Genomic DNA, 21550 nt, shown 5'->3' on the forward strand with positions numbered 1-21550 from the left:
ATTGTGTGGGGTTATAGGTGTGAAACAATGCTTTATACACTTTTTGCTGTACACCAAGCAGAAGTTCTGAGATAGCTAAGAAGATTAGGGGAGATGAATCTAATGGTTCCTTTATTAAGGACAGAAGTAGTGGAGAAAGAAAATAGCATTGATGTTTGCTCATACATGAAAAATTAGACATGTGCTTTTCTAGGATTAAATTTCCCATTTCTTTTCTTTTAAGAAAAAAAAAACAAAGTTTAAAATAAACAAAATTTCATTCATTAAAATAAAATTATTCTAGTACAAAAATAAAATCCTCAGTGGCTCTACCCTGCATATGCTGGGTGCCAGTCTCAAAATGGCTGCCAGAAATCTCTGTGGCAGTCTTGTGAGGCTGCTGCAGGACATCTTGGCAGCCATCTTAATCCAGTGGTGGCAGCAGGCAGAAAAGGCCACTACACCACCAGGGTTTGTTAAGATAGGCCCAGGGAGGGCTTATAGGATGGTCGGGCAGACATTCACTGCTGGGGAGCAGGGGGGGCGGCGGCACAACTTGCTTTCTGTGTGGTGGGGGTAGGAGTGAATCAGTAGTGCAGAATGATTGCAGGTGGGGGGGGGGGGGGAAGAGCAGATTTTTGGCAGAAACCCCAAACCCATATTTTGGGTTGGTTTCGGTGACAAATCCGAAACCACAGCCAAAATTCAATCGGCTTCTACCCTTCTCTGTATTTTTTCTAATTCCACTATATATTTTTTTGAGGTGTGGCTATTGTTTGCACGCAGTTTATAGAACTACCCTTTTAATTTCTACTCCTCCAGACGTACCTGTCAGATGATGAAAGTGATGGAGAGGAAGTGACATCATCGCCCAAGATAGAATCCAGAAGAGAGAGAACCACTGTAGGAGCTTCGGATATTGCTACAAGAGATAAAACAAGATATCAAAGCGCTACAAGAGGAGCCAACAGCGCTAGCAGCGGACCTCCGAGGGGAGATAAGAGATTTAGGCCATCGAGTAGAGGATTCGGATATGTGTATTGAGGAACATCAAGAAGCCTTCACAGGCCTAGAAGCCTCATTTGTCAAGCAGAGCACAGACCATATCCTACTACTGGATAAAGTTGAATATCTAGTAAAATTGGAGCCATTGCTCGACTATTCGGATTCGTGGGGTCCCAGAAACGGAGGACTATAATAATTGTGAATTGGTGGTACAAAAGATTGCTAGTATGTTATTATCAGAGGAAGATCAAGCAGTGATGCCGGAACACATTAAATGGATAGAGCCCATCGTGTGGTAAATCGCCCAAGGGCAAATCTACCCAGAGACATCATTGCATGTTTTACCAATTACAAGACCAAGGAAGCAGTCCTGCAAAAAGCTAGAATGAAAAGTCTGATAATATGGGCTACATACAGCATGGAACTGTATCAGGACTTGGCAGTATTAACCCTATGCCGCAGAGGAGAACTTAATCCTCTAACTGCATACCTCAGAGAAAAGGGGTTGAAATACAGTTGACAATATCCCTTTGCATTAGCCTTCTATGTAGAGGGGAAGCGCTATACTCTAAAATCGCTGAATGAGGCAAACACCTTTTTTTCTGACTTGACGCTTTCTGCTTCATCTTCTAATTTGACAAAATCATCGTCACGTTATGCTCTGAAGTCACACAGTTCTCGTCCCAAATGGCAGCAGGTTACCAGAGGCAGAGGACGCCTGACACATCAGGAATCAAACTCTACGTCAATAGCTATATCTGGAACATGAGAAATATTGTGACTGTTCTGGGAAAAACTTATATGAATCAGTAGCAGACACTTGGCTGTGCTACATGAGGAGAGTCCGCATCTCAAGGATATCAGGATTATTATCGGAACCTAAAGTTGGACATGTTGGCGGTTTAAATAGTTGGAACTTGATATGGTTGTGTGAGTTGAAAAGTTATATAACATGGATAGTAATTTAGTGAATAAATTATGCTAGTCAGTGCTGGGGAAGGGAAAGACATTCTTATGGTTGAAGCGGTGGCGTTCCTAGCCTCGACGACACCCGGGGCAGATCGCCGATGTGCCCCCCCCCCCGGCGAAATGACACCCCCCCCCGGGTGCACGTCGCTAGGGGGGCATGCAGAGGCGTGCGCCTGTCGGCTGTGAGTTTGAATCGCTACGCTAAATTCTCTCATTCGCTGCAGCTCCCTCCCTCTGCCCCGGAACAGGAAGTAACCTGTTCCAGGGCAGAGGGAGGGAGCTGCAGCGAACGAGAGAATTTAGCGTAGCGATTCAAACTTGCAGCCGACAGGCACGCGCCGCGGCACCCCCCCCAGCGGCGTGCACCCGGGGCGGACCGCCCCCACCACCCCCCCCCCTTTGGTATGCCACTGGGTTGAAGGCAAAAGTATCATGGTATTATGTTCCAAGATTGCATCATATAACTGCCCTTATGAGGTTGGCAAGACAAGTTGCCGACTGCCCTATTTATGATACCAGTTCCACTAAAACCTCTTTCCCTGCTTGCTCACCATTGCTAGAGGCAGAAAGTGACGCTATTGGGCTCATTTTTGAAAGAGAAGGGTGCCCATCTTTTGACACAAATCGGGAGATGGGCGTCCTTCTCCCAGGGTCGCCCAAATCGGCATAATCAAAAGCCGATTTTGGGCGCCCTCAACTGCTTTCCGTCGCAGGGATGACCAAAGTTCCCGGGGGCATGTCAGAAGCATAGTGAAGGCGGGACTGGGGCGTACTTAACACATGGGTATCCTCGGCCGATAATGGAAAAAAGAAGGTTGTCCCTGACGAGCACTTGGTCGACTTTACTTGGTCCATTTTTTCTTGCGACCAAGCCTCAAAAAGATGCCCGAACTGACCAGATGCCCACTGGAGAAAATCAGGGTTGACCTCCCGTTACTCCCCCAGTGGTCGCTAACCCCCTCTCACCCTAAAAAAAAAAAGTATTTTTTGCCAGCCTCAAATGTCACACCCAGCTCCCTGACAGCAGTATGCAGTCCCTGGAGCAGTTTTAGTGGGTGCCGTGCACTTCAGCCAGGTGGACCCAGGCCCAGGTGAAGCCTGGGAAACACAGAGAACCCTGCCATAATGGTAGAGGAATGAGGGATAAAGCCTGGGATGGGCACAGATGATCCCCAGCAGTAGGAAATGAGGGGTACAGTCTGGGATGGGCACAGAAGATCCTCACTGGTAGAAGAGCCAGGGGTAAGACCTGGGATGGACACAGAGGATCTTCACTAGTAGAGGAGTGAGAGATGAATCCTCGGATGGGCACAGGGTAAAGCCTGGGATAGGTATACAGGATTCTCAGTAGTGGAGGAACAAGAAGGGGGAAAAGTATAGGATACACATGGAAGCTCCTCAGTGGTGAGGGAGTGAGGGCGGGTAAAGCCTGGGGCAGACATATCAGCTTCTCAGCAGGGTCTGTGAAAGTGATACTATAACAATAACATGAAAAGGTACAGACCAAAGGCACCTGTAGATGTTTATTGACCATTATATTCTTTCTTTCTAGTAACATTTAGCAAAGCAGGCTTCAGAGATATGTAATGTCTCATCAGTGCTTAAATTGAAGCAGGCAAACACCATGAAAATGCATAGCTGCTAAGGGAATGAAGGCTGGGAACATTTGGACCAAAAAAAAGTTAGTTCCTTATTTCAGCCCAGAGAAAGAGTGAAACAAATAATATTGTTACTCATTTCCTGTATGTTCAAGCACCTTTTTTCATTTCAGGGGGTGGTTTGGGGGTGAGGAGCTTTCCCGATACTAAATCCGACCTTGGGATGCAATACCAGCAGCATTGGTAACTGGTGACTGGTTTCCAGGATGCCTGTCCCCAGGCTCTTGGCCAGCCTGCATGTCGCCTGTCCCTGTGGAGAGGCGCCAGTCCGGCCAGCCTCTCTGTTTGACGTCTGTGAACCTTTAACTTAACTCCCCAGGTACCCTCCCCTTAGCCTTACACTTCTGTCATTTGTGATTGATCTTTCCAATGCTATAACCCCTTGCTCCACCATGCAAAAAAATATTCCAAATCCTGCATTTAGATGGATCTTGGCTTGTGCACAATACCAGCACCTATATTCAAAAACTCGGAGTGTGTCTGTGTATGTGCAGGTAGAAAACTGTATAAGTGAATTTGTGTGTTTTATTCCAAACACCAATAACATTTTTCATCAGATTACTTTTATTTTGTAAACTAATTTTCTTGATCTCTTCCGAGTTGAGTTTTGGCATGGTTTGCTTCCATCTCACTTAAATTCTGATTAAAAAAAAAAAACATCAATGCAGTTTACAATAAAACATACATATTATGTATTATAAGTCAAGAACAAAACTATTATAGCACTGTTTGTCAGGATAATAGCAATCAACCACAAAAAGAGCAGCATTTTATAAAAAGGTTAAATAAAACGTTATTAAGTGTGGGACAGGAATACAGTGATAGAGGAACGAAAACGCTCCTGTGAGCAGTCAGCTGTAACTAATGTCACTAAGGGGCCCTTTTACTAACCTGCATAAGCAATTATTTTTATATATTTTATTTGTTACATTTGTATCCCACATTTTCCCACCTACTTGCAGGCTCAATGTGGCTTACATAGTACCGTAAAGGTGTTCGCCAAATCCAGTATGAACAAATACAGTAATGTTGTGGTTGAATAAGGATTGTGTGTACAGACACATTAGGGAATTGTAGAAAGGAAGAGTTATTATATGTCCATTACGAGCTTTGGTTTCGTTGTGTTGCAGGGTTCAAGCATTTAAGTTGGGTCAGTAGGGTATGCCTTTTTGAACAGGTTAGTTTTTAATGATTTCCAGAAGTTTAGGTGATCATAAGTTGTTTTCACAGCTTTTGGTTATCAAGAGAAATCAAACAAAATAAAACATGGAAAAGAAAATAAGATGATACCTTTTTTATTGGACATAACTTAATACATTTCTTGATTAGCTTTCGAAGGTTGCCCTTCTTCCTCAGCGTTTGGTAATGCATTCCATAGTTGTGTGCTTATGTAGCAAAAGCTGGATGCCTAGGTTGATTTGTATTTGAGTCCTTTGCAGCTTGGGTAGTGGAGATTTAGGTATGTTCGTGTTGATCCTGTTGTGCTTCTGATTGGTAGGTCTATGAGGTCTGTCATGTATCCCTGGGCTTCGCCGTAGATAATTTTATGAACCAGGGTGCAGATTTTGAAAGCAATACGTTCTTTGATTGGGAGCCAGTGCAGTTTTTCTCGGAGGGGTTTGGCGCTTTCGAATCGCGTTTTTCCAAATATAAACCTGGCTGCCGTGTTTTGAGCGGTCTGAAGTTTCTTTATAATTTGTTCTTCGCATCCCGCATAAATTCCGTTGCAGTAGTCTACATGGCTTAGTACTTAGTTCACGAATTAAGGTATACTGTTAGCACATGAATGTGATAATTGTTACTGTGCTGGTATGACAAAGCTTGTTAATTCATGTGTTATCTGCATGCTGTATTAGGGGGGCCAGAACTGTGTTAGGGGCAGATAATGGGCACAGATTGGACACTGCAGCTAATGTACACTACATACCGGCATTAAGGAGGAGTTGTGTGAAGGGCAATTTTATAAACCAAGCATGCAAGTTTATGCATGCATTACCTGCATAAATGATCAAATTAATGTCATTAATATTCTGCCTAAGTGCTATGCTGTGAATACCCTCTTAAATTACATAGCAGATATTTGCAAGGGGGTGTACACAGGTGTGGAGCATGGGAGGGACATAGGTGAGGCTCCAGGAGCATCGCAAGCAGCAAATGTGCCCTGAGTGACACCCCCCCCCCCCCCAAGTGCTTGCATCATGGTCCTGCCCTGCCTACTTCTATTACATCAGCAAGGAAATCCAACGCATCCTGTTTGGCTGCACCAGCCATAAAGCTAGCCATGGACCTGTGGGGCTCCCAGTTACCTATGTAACTTACAGAACACTGTAAGTTACAAAACATCCTTTCTGCATTTAGGTGCCTTCATGTACCCCAGCGCTATGGATGCTATAAAACAAGTGCCTAAACGTAGGCACGTTAATACCATGTTGCACTGATATTCTGTAATAGAACCTGGGTACCCATATGTTATTATGAAAGTGCCAGATATAGAATGATTCCCTACCTGCATCCATACTAATTCTGAATAATCTTAATGTGAGGTAAAGTACATTTCAGTGTACTGCATAGCCTTTGCACTTACTGTACATTAATATTTGCTGTTACAACAGTATGCGTGCCAACACGTGTTGCACTTAAGCAAAAGAGCCCTTAACATACATAGTAAATGACGGCAGATAAAAACCTGTACAGTCCAAGACAGTATCTTAGCAAGTTAAGATCACAAAGACACTCTGACTGGACTTACATTAAAGTGTTTTGTAAATGAATAACTCCTGGGTTCTATGTATGGTGCCAAAATTTCAGCACAGCTTCAAGATGCACATGCAAACAAATTGGTTAACAAGCCATTAACTATCAATTAATTGATGTTAATTTATTGAAGTTATTTGGCACTAGCTTGTCTTTCTCCATGCATGCTATTCTGTAACACTGGGTGCCTAAATCCCATACTGCGTAACTCAAAAAGGGGGGTGGCCAGGGGAGGGGCATGGGCAGGTCAGGGGCATACTGAAAATAGCGCCATATATGTACCAAAATGCTTTGATTTGGATATTGGTATATACACCAGGTTTCAGCTGGCCTAAATACAGGCACTCAACTTTCAACATAGGAATCGGGTTCTATAAAGGGTGGCCATCTCAAAGTACTCTTTATAGAATAGTGCTTAACAATTTGTCCAGCACTGATTTTTTAGCACCATTTATAGAATTTTCCCCTTAAGCGTACAATACTTGGAATAAAAGATTAGATGAGCCCGAAAGATCATCTTGAAGGGCTCCCATTATCCTTGGGTTGGGTTCCTTACCTCTGACCTTGGCTATTGATTCTAGCAAGGCCTCCCAGTAGAACAGTGGTCACTGACGAGGGGTCGGCCTCCAGGAGGGGGTCTCGGGATTGCCTTCAAATGCAAATTCCAATTTCCACTGGACACCCATGCCCCCATTGGAGTGGAGGAGTGGCCTAGTGGTTAGGGTGGTGGTCCTGGGGAACTGAGTTTGATTCCCACTTCAGGCACAGGCAGCTTCTTGTGACTCTGGGCAAGTCACTTAATCCTCCATTGCCCCATGTAAGCCGCATTGAGCCTGCCATGAGTGGGAAAGCGCGGGGTACAAATGTAACAAAAAAAATTGCCAGTATGGGCAAGGCTATGACGGCTGTCACTGGTGTCAACCAGTCTTTTCATTCCCAGGGGATGGGGGGGGGGGTAGAACTTCAGCCCTGGGATCTGGATCGGATGTTTGGGCATGGGATAAGGATTTCCTGGCTGAAGGAGCGATGTATGAGATGGCGCCAGTTGCTCCTTTTTCTGTATAGGCTATGAACCAAGCCCAGCATTCACACCTACTGATCATCCACCTGGGAGGCAATGACATGGACAACTGGATGAGAAAGAGGCTTATTGATACAATCAAGGATGATTTGAGATTCATACTGTCCTGGTACTCATCTTCCCGGGTGGTGTGGTCAGACATAATACATAGGCCTCCTCATATATCAATGCAAAAATGGACTCATGATTTGGTAAAAGTCAATAGACAAATGGGTGTCTGGCTGTTGGCATGGGGGGTTGCCAGATGAATGGGTTGATAGGGAGTGTATGGGGTTATTTGGTAGAGATAAAATTAATTTATCTAACATTGGGATGGATCTTTCAAGGTTACAGTATTATAGGCCACAGCTCTGACTATTTTGGGGGTGGGAGCCTTTGACTCATATCAATTCCCCCCTCCCCCCCCCCCCACCACCACCACCGTCGTGGACACCCAAACTACAGGGGTTGTGACTCATGAAGTATGAGTCATAACAACATGCAAGGTACAAAATTGGTTTATTATGGTGGGTTGCAAGACCTAGTTATCGGGTATAGAGGCCCATGCCTGCTCCAAGGTTTTTGCTGCCAAGGTGAAGCTAAGGGGTAGGAGATTGGCAGAGAAGGAACAGCGATGGACTAACTACTTAGCTGAAAAGGCAAGTAGCTTGTGTGGGGGGGGGGGAGGAGCTTTGTCATAATATATTAAGTGTAGCTCAGGTTGTTACTGTTCAATTTTATGGCTACCAGTTTATAAAATTATTAAATAAACAAAGCTGTGGCCTACTGTTTATTGCCAATTAGTGTGTTGTGAATGATATTAAGCAGTTTCAATGAATAGAAGATATGAGTGGGGAAGGAGTTATGTGTGTAATGATAAGGATGGGGGGGAGGGGGAATTAAATAGTGGTGAGACAGTCCCAGCTCCAGTGGTTAATATTCAAGCCACACAAGAAATGTTAAGTATGTTTATAAACAAGTTTCCTGTGACTTATTCAATGTGAGGGAAGAATTTTCCTTTGCTAACTTGTTTGGTTACTTACAGATTATAGGAGTACTTCTGCCTCCACTCCTGATTGGTAAGAATGATTTGAAATACCAGCATCACAGTACCATTCTAATGCCACCAGCACCTGGGCAAGTGGCACTCCACTTATTTAATTTAGAAATGAGCCAAGATAGTGCTGTGCAGGCCCGTTCCCATAGAAGGACATAATATAAAGAGGTTCTTTCACCAAATTGTGATATGTTTTTGCACTTTCTGCACTTTAACAGCAAATATTAACAAGCGGTAAGTGCAAAGGCTGAGTGGTAATTGTTGGGGGCATGTCCTCCACAGTTATCATACTGAAGTTTTCTTTACCATGTGTTAAAATTGTTTGCAGTTAGGTGGATGAACTCAATGCCGCCTCAATAGACAGAGACTGGTTGAGGGCAAGAGAGGGGAGAGGAGTGACAGCATGTTGTATGTACCATGTGTAACAACAATATGCAGTCCATGCCCATTCTCCACCCATAAACTGGCCAGTTCATATCCCCTAACACAACATGCAGGTAATACATGAATTAGCGCACACACTATTATGCCCCATAGTTCATGTAAGACGAGCTGGAATCATTCAGATGACAAACATAACTAATTTTATTTCATGCTCAGTGTGCGGCAGCAACCAAAAAAGCAAACGGGATGCTAGGAATTATTAGAAAAGGGATGGTGAATAAGACTGAAAACACTATAATGCCTTTGTATCGCTCCATGGTGTGTCTGCACCTGGAGTATTGCATTCAGTTCTGGTCGCCGTATCTCAAAAAAAGATATAGTGGAATTAGATAAGGTTCAAAGAGTGACTAAAATGATAAAGGGGATGGAACTCCTCATGAGGAAAGGCTAAAGAGGTTAGGGCTCTTCAGCTTGGAAAAGAGACAGATGAGGGGAGATATTTTTGAGGTTTACAAAATCCTGAGTGGTGTAGAATGAGTAGAAGTAAATTGATTTTTTACTCATTCCAAAAGTACAAAGACTAGGGGGCGTTCGAGGAAGTTACATGGAAATACTTTTAAAACAAATAGGAGGAAATATTTTTTCACTCAACAAGTAGTTAAGCTCTGGAATTCTTTGCTGGAGGATGTGGTAATAGTGGTTAGCGTATCTGGATATAAAAAAGGTTTGGACAAATTCCTGGAGGAAAAGTCCATAGTCTGCTATTGAGACAAACATGGGAAGCAACTGCTTACCCTGGGATTTGTAGTACGGAGTGTTGCCACAATTTGGGTTTCTGCCAGGTACTTGTGACCTGGCTTGACCACTGTTTAGAAAACAAGATACTGGGCTAGATGGACCACTGGTCTGACCCAGTATGCTTACTCTTATTTTCTTATGTTATGTGGAGTGTGAGAAACAAAGTACATTTTGAGATCAAGTTTCTAGATCAATTGAATCAGGCTTCAATCCCAGCTCAGCTGTAATTAAATTCTGTTTTTTTGCTGTTAAAAATGGTCTCTGAAGTCAGCAGTTAAAATAGCAAGATGAGAAATCAAGGAAGCTAGAGTTCAAATCTTACATCTCTCACTGTTGTTCCTTGTGACCTGGGGCAACTCACATCACCCTTTCTTGTCTCAGGCACAAGCTTACATAGTAAGCTCTCTGGGGCAGGAAAATAACTATGCTACCTGATTGTAACTCGCCTTAGGGTTGGGTTCTGAAAGATAAGGACATTTAAACTTAAAATCCAAAACAATACCTTTCTGTGTTTCTCTTGCGTTATTCTGATTTCCCTACAACCTTTGTTTCTCTTTCTTAAATTTGTCAGTGTCTCTCTGACCCTTTTACTTCTCTTCTTTCTCTGTGTCTCTTCCATATCATCAATTCAAGAGAAGAACAGCAACAAAGATCTGTAAATCACAGCAGTCAAGGAAAAGAATGGATCACAATTAAGGTTAAAAAAACACACAACTTTATTAAATAATGACCCAACGTGGCCATGTTTCGCTTCCCAAGAGGCTGCTTCAGGGGCTTTATTTCACACTACTAGACTCCCTTAGATAACATAACAAGTAGCAGCACTGAATCACTCCCAGCAGCTGCAAGGGTTCTGACAAAGTTTCTCCTCCTTCTTTTACTACTAGGGACCTAAGGGATCCTCTTGGGAGGTGAAATGTGGCCATGTCAGGTCGTTATATAGCAAAGTTGTGTGCTTTCTGAACCTTGATTGTGATCCGTTCTGTTCTTTGTCTTCCATATCATTGCCAGCATCCTGTGTTCCTGCTAAATCTCCCCTATGGCATCTTCCTTAGCTTTGTGTATGTTTCTCTACCCCTGTTATGTCTCTCCGAACCTGTAATGGTCTCTGTGTCTCTTCTTTATCATTATCAGTATAATTTTGTCCCTGTTATATCTCTTCTATAGTCTTTTCCATACTTTTGTCAATGTCTCTCTGCCTCTGTTATGTCTCTCCTTCTTACCTTTGACAGTATCTCTCTATCCCTATTATCTCTCTCCTATATTGCCTTCCTTAACTTTGTCAATGTCTCTCTGTCCCTATTATCTCTCTCCTATATTACCTTCCTTAACTTTGTCAGTGTCTCTCTCCTATACTCTTTCCCTTGCCTTTGTCAGTCTTTCTGCTCCTGTTACGTCTTAACTGTACTCTTTCTTACTTTTGTCAGTGTCTCTCTGTTCCTGTTTTGTCTCTCCTGTATTCTCCTTATTTTTTTTCAGTGTCTCTGTCCCTGTTATGTCTCTCCTGTAGTCTCTTATTTTTTTCAGTGTCTCTGTCCCTGTTATGTCTCTCCTATACCTTCTTCCTTACCTTTGTCAGTGTCTCTCTGTTCCTGTTATATCTTTCCTGTAGTCTATTTGTTACTTTTGTCAGTTTCGCTCTGTTCCTGTTATGTCTCTCCTATAATCTCTTTCTTACTTTTATCAGTGTCTCTCTGTCTTTGTTATGTATCTCCTGTAATCTCTTCCTTATCTTTGTCAGTGTTAGTCTGTCCTATAGTCTCTTCCTTACCTTTGTCAGTGTCTCTCTGAACCTGCTACTTTTCTCTGATGGTTTCTGTGTCTCTTCTTTACCATTATCAGTATCTTTCTTTCCCTGTTATGTCTTTCCTCTAGTCTTTCCCATACTTTTGTCGGTGTCTCTCCACCGGTTTCTTTCTTACCTTTGTCAGTATCTCTCTGTCCCTGCTATCTCTGTCCTGTATTCTCTTCCTTAGCTTTGTCAGTGTCTCTCTGTCCCTGTTATGTCTCTCCTATAGTCTCGTTTTTTGTTTTTTTTTTACATTTTGTCAGTGACTCTTTGTCCCTGTTAGGTCTCTCCTGTATTCTCTTCTCCATTTTGTCAGTGCCTCTCCTGTAGTCTCCTTCTTACATTTTTTTTCAGTGTCTCACTGTCCCTGTTATCTCTCTCCTATATTCTTTCTTACCTTTGTCAATCTCTGTCTGTTATGTCTCTCTTAAAATCTTTTTCTTTCCTTTCTCATTAACTCTCTGTCCCTGTTATATGCCTCTTCTATAGCCTTTATTTTTTTCACTGTCTCTTTGGCCCTGTTATGTTTCTCCTATACTCTCTTCATTACTTTTGTCAGTATCACTGCCCTTGTTATGTCCCTAGACTTCTACAGTCTCTTCCTTACTTTTGTCAGTGTCTCTGTCCTATAGTTTTATCCAGGCTCTCTCTTCCTTATGTCTGTCAGTGGCTCTCTGACCTGCCAGGTCTCTTATATGTTTTGTGTCTTTTCTACTTTTTTTTTTCTCTCATATCCTGAGCAGTTCTATTGCCCAGTGTTTATAGATGAATCTCGAGGTTACTGATAGCAGTGGCGGCAATGTCGGGAAGATGCACAGTCTGGCGCCTGGGCATCTATGATGAACGCCTACCGGGAGTCACACAGGAGCTGAATTTCAGCCAGAGACACGCTGTATGCAGGAGAGACCTGAAGGTGATCACCAGGAAGGAGGGGTTAGAGCAAACAGAGCTCTCTCCATATGGCTTTCGATGTAGCAGCACAGTTCGTACCTGCACCATTCTCAGAGCCCAGTAAACAAGTCATGGCTACATTCCTAGTACAGAGCAACTTTAGACCCCTGCCCTACAAAAATAACAGCTCTCTACCAGTAAAAAAAAGCGCTGTCACTATTCATGTTTACTGATGACGTTCGGCTTTTCAGATGTTTTCACTTGGTTTAAATCGTACCTGACTGGCCGAACGCAGTAAATTCAGATTTTAAATCACCTGTTATTGTCTTATCCTTTAAAGGCTGGAGTGGCCCAGGGCTCAGCTTTACCAGCAACTTTATTTCATCTTCGAAATGTTGGAGTACAATACCGCCTTTATATGGATGATATTGTTATCCATTTTGACCTGCCTGACAGAATTGTGCAGTGTATCAAGTTTAAATAAATGATACATGAAATAATATACAGTTTTTCTTTGCCTTCAGTGGTGGCATTTCCAGGGCTTATTTTAGGGGGTACTGGTACTTTTTTTTTTTTTTTTCAAACTGCCTTCCAAAGGGGTCCCATCAACCCCATTACATTTCTCACGCAAAATCTCCCGATTTATTTATTTTTTTCCCCCCCGTTGGTGCACCAGCCAGTCTCATACCTGTGACCCTCATAATCCGAGGCCGCTGCCTTCTAGGTAGAGCCACTCTGGGCCACATGGCTACATATACCCTACCGGCTGGAGAAAAAAAAAAGCCCTGGTTAACCCGCTCCCTTCGGTTGGCTGCCTGTACCGACCCCTTGTTTCCTAGAAGGTGGGGGGGGGGGGGGGGGGGGGGGGGGGAAACCTCTGGTTATTTCTACGGCACTACTGAAGATTATGCCTTTTAAAAGTTGTACAGTGAGTGAAAACAAATGATTTGATACTGAACCAACAGAACACAGAAATGTTATATGTATGTTGGACATCTCTTGACTAGCGATGCACTTCATGTTTGAGGTATCAAGATGTGAATAAAAAAAACAAACCTCTTGTGAGATTACAAATCTAGGTATTACACCCGATTCCGATTGTACTTCAGTTCAGTGGTACAAGTATTGTTCTTTAAGCTGTTGTGCAAAGTATCATTTTGACTAAATTGGACTAATGATAATTCTTTATTTTAGACCTTCCAGTGTATAGGATTAAAGCACTTCAAATTATTCAAAATGCAGCAGCCTATACCACAAGATTTCAACATATTACAGCAATATTGCCTGAGATGTACTGATTTACCAGAAATGTTTAGAATGCAATTTAAAATTCGTTTTTTAATTCATAAAATGTTATAGAAATAAGCTCCATCTAACTGGAATGCAGCTTTATAGATTAGACAACCCGCTTCCTCGCTTAGATCAGATTGAACTAGGTTGTTGATGATTCCAGCAATTAGAAAGTTGCATTAAAACAACAAAAAAACTAAAAAGATGGCTCTCTCACTTGCAGCCTCAATTTAATGGGTGATGACAGAGATGACGTTATTCAAAAATATTTATAAGACTCATCTATGTCTACAGGCTTTTAACCATGTTTAATAGATGTGATGATAAGTGTGTTGATGTAACATCTCAAGAGTTGAAAACAGAGAAGAGAAATGTGTAATTTTTATATTTGATGCACAAATGTTTTTTTATTTTAATTTTTTTATTCATCCTTTTAAATTTTCAACCAAGAAATCCCTTGTACAGAAAAGTATAGCTATCCAATATAATTGATTGAAAGAAAAAGAAAAATTTCTTAGTATTGAAGATGTCCTCTAAAGTAGCTTAATTCCACAACTCTGGATCCAAGATTACATAGAGTATTAATTATGAAGGAAATTTAAAAAAAAATTAGAAGAATTAACACCTGCGATAGTAGAGGTAGCCGTGTTAGTCCACTCTTAAGGTTATCAATAGAAATCAAACAAAATAAAACATGGAAAAGAAAATAAGATGATACCTTTTTTATTGGACATAACTTAATACATTTCTTGATTAGCTTTCGAAGGTTGCCCTTCTTCGTCAGATCGGAAATAACAAGGATCTGGGGTTCCTAACCCATTATAAACCATAAAGCTGTATGTCTCTGTTGATCACCCCACCCCTCACCTATCCACACCCATCCTGTTAGAATATCAATGATATGCTTTAATGTCCCCATGCATACCTCCAACCCACCCCCATCCTCCCACCCTGTCAGACTGTCATAGTAATGCTTGAATGTTTTCACTTATATACACTGTCAGCTAGCACATTTGCTTATTTCCGATCTGACGAAGAAGGGCAACCTTGGGGATAGTGTGACCATAGAATCCTTGGGAGAAGTATTTGGGGAGATTCCTAAGTTAACACCTAATGCAGCGCTGCAAGATATTCAGTTCCGCATCCTCCACAGGGTACACATCTCAAGAGACAAAGGTCACAAGATGGGGCTTTGGCCAGATGCTATGTGTCTTAAATGTCAATCTAAAGTAGGAACATTGCTCCACTCCTTTCTGGAGTGCCCTAAGCTAGCAGCGCTTTGGACAGGTGCGCTGAAAGAAATAGAGCGCATTGTACGAGGAACATTCGAGTGGTCCTATTCAGTAGTGTATTTGGGCAGCTCTGCAGGATTAAGAGAACAGGGTTTGAATGAGGCACAATGTAAATTCATTTTAGTAGCTACGATGTTAGTGAAAAAAAGTATCTTGATGGCTTGGGTGGACAAAGCCCCTCCGCAACTGGGGGTGTGGATGGGAATTATGAAAGAAATGGCGAGCTGGGTGATAGCCTCCCTCAAGTTCTCTACTTCACTGGGACATGGTCAATATAGAGCCTTGTGGGAGCAGGTTGGAAATGTACCCTTATTGGATTTGTAACATGGGAAGGGCGGTGCAGCGAGTAGTAATGACTTTCCTAGCTCCTGATGGTACTAACTGGGGAATGGGCATTCTTGGTTAACTTATCCAAGGAGCAGAAATCTAGGCTCCAGAGTGGACGGGGGTGGGGAGAAAACAGTAAGAGGAGGCTTACTTTCTACATTAATGTTCTGGGGGGGGGGGGAGAAAAGAAAAAAAAAGGGGAGGGTCAGGGGTGGTTCTATTAAGTGTTGCACTGTTGCTGTTGGTTAGCGGTTTTTGTTGCACTTGAAGAAACGTGTAACTAAATTATATTGATGTACGAATAGCGTTGTATCCAGTTGTCTGAATAATGTTGTTACTGTAATTGCTATGCCTTTGACTCAATAAAGATATTCTCAAAAAAAAAAAAAAAAAAAAAGGTATCTTATTTTCTTTTCCATGTTTTATTTTGTTTGATTTCTATTGATACACCTGCGATACTAAGGAATTGCCTTTCTTAATTACAGCTATCATGAGGGTACAATCACACTCCCACAATCCATTTACCTGCAAGAAAAACAGTGAGTCATAAAAAACATTTTACAGATTGGTGCTTAACTGCACATTTACAGGGGTAACGTAAGTAAAATGTGGCTCCCATCTGAAGGACACCAGGTTTAAGTAGGAGAAACTGTCGACGTTTCCTCTGAGTTTCTCTTGTTACATCTGGAAAAATCTGGATTTTAAAACCCAAAAAAAGGTTTTTCTCTATTTTTGAAAAATAATTTCATCAACCAACTTTTATCTGGAGCAAGAGTAACAGTTGCAAGCAAGCAATGTTACAATTTCAGGAATAACATTTATAAAATGTTTGTACGTTTGGGTAGCTTGCCAGGTGCCCTTGACCTGGATTGGCCGCTGTCGGGGACAGGATGCTGGGCTCGATGGACTTTTGGTTTTTTCCCAGTATGGCATTACTTATGTACTTATGAAGGTGTTGCAGTTTCAGTGTCCGAGGACTCTAAAATATCTGAGACATCCAAATGTAAATTATCTTTAGCCAAATCTTTTTGTTGACCCTCCAAAACTTTTGCTGGTAGTACACCTGAGAAAATGAAGGTATATTATTTTCCAAAACCCCAAGGATTTCCTTAATATAAGGTTTTAACATCTCTCTAGGAGATTATAGATAAAACCTTAGGAAAATTCAGAAAACGTAAATTATTAGCTCGTTATATTCCCCAGTGTTTCTACCTTCCTGTGAAGATCAGTTGTATCTTTAAATATGACTGCCTGTATCTTCTGAATATTTTCCATTTCTTTCTCCTGTTTTTCAACTCATTATTTTAAATTCAGAGTCAACAGTTTCCAGCTTTTTCTCTTGAGGGGGAATTCATTGCTCCAATTTTTGAACCTGAGGACATAATTCCTTGCCCAAGTTTACAATTAGAGCCCAAAGACTATCCAAGGTCACTTCAGATGGTTTACTATACAAAAATGAAGGAAATTGTGAGGAAGGCACCACCTCCTGGACTTTAGAAATTACTTCCTGCTCACTATCTGCAGTAATAGGCTCACCCACAATAGTTGTAGTTCCCACTACCACAGCCTGGGAGTCCGGATAAATCATTGGTACCTTGTCCAACGTTGGCTGGTTCAGAGCCTCTCGGTGTCGAAACTCCTCCACGCTTCCTTGCAGTGGAATCTGTACTGCCGACAGCGGCAAACTGCTGGCTTGCAGCTCTGAGGGAGGGAGCTCTAAAGTCAGGGCTCAAGGTGATGTCCAGCCCAAAAGATGCCACAGGATCTCCACCTTCCACAGGCATCTCAAGCAGGCTTCTTCACAGCTGAACAGGAATTCCCGGCCTCACCATAAAGGACTCTATAGAGTCAATAGCCTGCAGGGGCAGTCGCAGCGAGGCTTCAGCCGCCGACTTTCCCCTACACTTCAGCATCGCGGTCACAGAAAGTTTGCAGAGAGGAGAGGCTCGGTGTATGTCAGGTGTGTGGCACCATCTTGAATCTTGCTCCCTCAAGTCGTGCTTTGTGTACATTATTTTTATTAAATTATATATATTACACATCTACAAGAAATTGGAAATGCCACTTAAAATATTCAAAGCTATCCATAACTGAAATAAATTCAACTCTTTCATCCACTATACATTAGGTAAATTGGATCCAAGAAAGGAAAAATAATAATAATGCTTAACATTGTATCTAGGAAATAATTAATAGATTAATGCTACCCAGGTAGCGTACTCCAAGCTGTCTTACAGTGTACATCTGTGTCTAGACAATAACATTAACCTCTTCTTTACACTGCAAAAAGTCTTCTAACTGCTTGGGGTCAAAGAATTGAAATTGCTTAGACTGAAATAATATACGACATATACAAGGAAATTTAAGTACAAAATTTGCACCTAATGCCAAAGTCCTTAGGCGCAAAACCAAAAAGGCTTTACGCCAAAGTCCTTAGGCGCAAAACCAAAAAGACTTTACGCCTTTTCTGTGTTTCTCTAGACAAATCTGGATAAATTCTTATTTTAGACCCCAAGAATAAAGAATCCAAATGACGAAAGGAAAGTCTCAGTACTGCATCCCTTGGGTGACTCCCAGGTCCACTCCGATCCACTCAGGGCCTCTGCTCTAGGTGCCGCGTGCCTCATGGCACGCGGGGCATTTCTCTCTTTACATTTATTTTTCTCCTATTTACTACTTATGGCTCCAGTACACTTTTTCTTCTTGGTACTGTCCCTTCCTAATCTGTTTCTCCATCTGAAACCACTGTACACTGCAGGAACACATTGTCCACCTTCTGTATTCATCTCACCATCTCTTTTTTCCTCTTCCTTTTTCTCAGCTCTCAACCTTCAACTTTTCCTTCCTTCCATTCATCCATCTCCTTTCTATCTGAGTACATCTCACCTTCGTCGTTGTCGTCATACCTCTCCTACTCTTCTCCGTACTCTCTTGCTCCTTCTCCTGCTCTCCGCTGGGGACATTAATCCCAATCCTGGTCCTCCACATCAGCTCTCATCCTATTTGTGCAGGTCACACCGTGATATCTCCAATCTAATTTCTGTTCCTCTCCGCCCCCCTTCTTCCCTGCCTTTCTCTTGCACTCTGTGGAATGCCCGCTCTGTCTGTAACAAACTTTCCTACATCCATAACCTCTTTATCTCTCATACTCTTCATCTGCTTGCCCTAACTGAAACTTGGCTTTATCCTGAAGACTGTGCTTCAGTCGCAGCCCTATGCTATGGAGGTTATCTTTTCTCCCATACTCCTCGCCTGGTTGGCCGCAGAGGTGGTGTCGGGCTACTACTTTCACCCACTTGTAGATTTCAACCTCTTCTTCCACCTCAGCCTCACTGTTTTTCTTCCTTCGAAGTCCACTCCATCCGTCTATTTGCCCCTCTGCCTCTCTGAGTAGCAGTCATTTATCGACCCCCTGATAAGTCCCTTTCTTCCTTTCTCACTGACTTTGATGCCTGGCTTTCCCTTCTTTCTTGAACCTCCATCTCCTTCCCTCATTCTTGAGGATTTTAACATTCATGCTAATGATCCCTCTGACTCTTATGCTTCTCAGTTTCTTGCTTTAACATCTTCTTTCAATCTTCAACTGTGCTCTACTGCCCTCACTCACCAGAATGGCCACTGTCCTCTTATCCTCTTCTCAAACTGCTCACTCTCCAGTTTCTGTGCCTCAACTCTTCCGCTCTCTGACCATCATCTGATAACTTTCACACTTAAACACCCTCCTCCCCAGTCCCATCCAATCTTAACCAATACATTTAGGAATCTTCAGGCTATTGACCCTTCTACTCTGTCCTCCGTGTTTCAAATCTCTTCTCTACCACTATGTTATCCAAGTCTGTCAATGAGGCTGTCTCTTCCTATAATACTATTCTCTCCTCTGCTCTGGATACTCTCGCTCCTCCCATTCCCCGTTCTGTAAAACGTACCAAACCCCAGCCTTGGCTGACCTCTAGAATCCGCTACCTACGTTCCTGTGCCTGCTCTGCTGAACGCCTTTGGCTGAAATCCCATGCCCATGCTGACTTCATACATTTAAAATTCTTGCTGACCTCCTTCCAGTCTGCTCTTTCACTTGCCAAACAGGACAATTACATCCAGTTGACAAATTCTCTTGGCTCAAACCCTCGAAGTCTCTTTCCCACACTGAACTCTCTCCTCAAAGTGCCTTCACCTCCAACTCCACCTTCACTTTTCCCCCCAGACTCTGGCTGAGTTCTTTCATGATAAGGTTCACAAGATTAAACTTGAATTCTCAACCAGGTCACCTCCACCTCTCCTTCCCTTAGTCCATTCTCTCAACCCTCCAACCCCTGCCTCCTTTTCTTCCTTTTCTGAAATCACTGAAGACGAAACTACACGTCTTATTTACTCCTCGAAACTAACTACGTGTTCCTCTGATCCTATTCCCACCCATCTACTTAACACTATCTCTCCTACTGTCATCCCTTTTATCTGTCATATCCTCAATCTTTCACTGTCCACTGCAACTGTTCCTGATGCCTTCAAACATGCCGTAGTCACACCACTCCTTAAAAAACCTTCATTGGACCCTACCTGTCCTTCCAACTATCGCCCCATCTCCCCTCCTCCCTTTCCTATCCAAGATACTTGAACGTGCTGTTCACCGCCATTGCCTTGACTTTCTTTCATCTCAAGCTATTCTTGATCCACTTCAATCTGGCTTTCGTCCCCTTCATTCAACTGAAACAGTGCTTGCTAAAGTCTCCAATGATCTGTTCCTGGCCAGATCCAAAGGTCTCTATTCTATCCGCATCCTTCTCGATCTATCTGCTGTTTTTGACAGTGTTAATCACAGCCTACTCCTTGATTCGCTGTCCTCACTTAGATTTCAGGCCTCTGTTCTTTCCTGGTTTTCTTCTTATCTCTCCCAGCGTACCTTTAGTGTATACTCTAGTGGATCCTCCTCTACTTCTATCCCACTGTCAGTTGGTGTACCTCAGGGATCTGTCCTAGGACCTCTTCTTTTCTCCATCTATACTTCTTCCCTTGGAACTCTGATCTCATCCCATGGTTTTCAGTATCATCTTTACGCTGATGACTCCCAGATCTACCTCTCCACACCAGAAATCTCAGCCGAAAACCAGGCCAAAGAATCAGCCTGCCTATCTAACATTGCTGCCTAGATGTCTCAGCGCCATCTGAAACTAAACATGACCAAGACTGAGCTTCTTATCTTTCCCCCTAAACCAACCTCTCCTCCTCCCCCATTCTCTATTTCTGTGGATAACACTCTCATTCTTCCTGTCTCATCAGCTCGTAACCTTGGGGTCATCTTTGACTCCTCCCTCTCCTTCTCTGCACATATTCAGCAGACTGCTAAAACCTGTCGTTTCTTTCTCTATAATATCACCAAAATTCACCCTTTCCTTTCTGAGCACACTACCAGAACCCTCATCCACACTCTTATCACCTCTCGCTTAGACTATTGCAACTTGCTTCTCACAGGTCTCCCACTTGGCCATCTCTCTCCTCTTCAATCTGTTCACAATTCTGCTGCACGACTAATATTCCGCCAGTGTCGTTATGCTCATATTAGCCTTCTCCTCAAATCACTTCACTGGCTTCCTATCCGTTTCTGCATACAGTTCAAACTCCTCTTATTGACCTATAAGTGTATTCACTCTGCAGCTCCTCAGTACCTCTCCACTCTCATCTCTCCCTACACTCCTCCCCGGGTACTCCGTTCACTGGGTAAATCTCTCTTATCTGCACCCTTCTCCTCCACTGCTAACTCCAGACTCCGTTCCTTTTATCTTGCTGCACCATATGCCTAGAATAGACTTCCTGAGCCGGTACGTCAAGCTCCATCTCTGGCTGTCTTCAAATCTAAGCTAAAAGCCCACCTTTTTGATGCTGCTTTTAACTCCTAACCCTTATTCACTTGTTCAGAACCCTTATTTTATTATCCTCACTTTAATATTCCCTTATCTTTTGTTTGCCCTGTTTGTCTGTCCTAATTAGATTGTAAGCTCTGTCGAGCACGGATTGTCTCTTCATGTTCAAGTGTACAGCACTGTGTACATCTAGTAGCGCTTTAGAAATGATAAGTACATAAGTATTGCCATACTAGGAAAGACCAAAGGTCCATCGAGCCCAGCATCCTGTTTCCGACAGTGGCCAAACCAGGTCACAAATACCTGGCAAGATCACAAAAATGTACAAAACATTTTATACTGCTTATCCCAGAAATAGTGGATTTTCCCCAAGTCCATTTAATAACGGTCTATGGACTTTTCCTTTAGGAAGCCGTCCAAACCTTTTTTAAACTCCGCTAAG

The sequence above is a fragment of the Microcaecilia unicolor genome, chromosome 8 (assembly GCF_901765095.1).
Source record: "Microcaecilia unicolor chromosome 8, aMicUni1.1, whole genome shotgun sequence".
Classification (NCBI taxonomy): domain Eukaryota; kingdom Metazoa; phylum Chordata; class Amphibia; order Gymnophiona; family Siphonopidae; genus Microcaecilia; species Microcaecilia unicolor.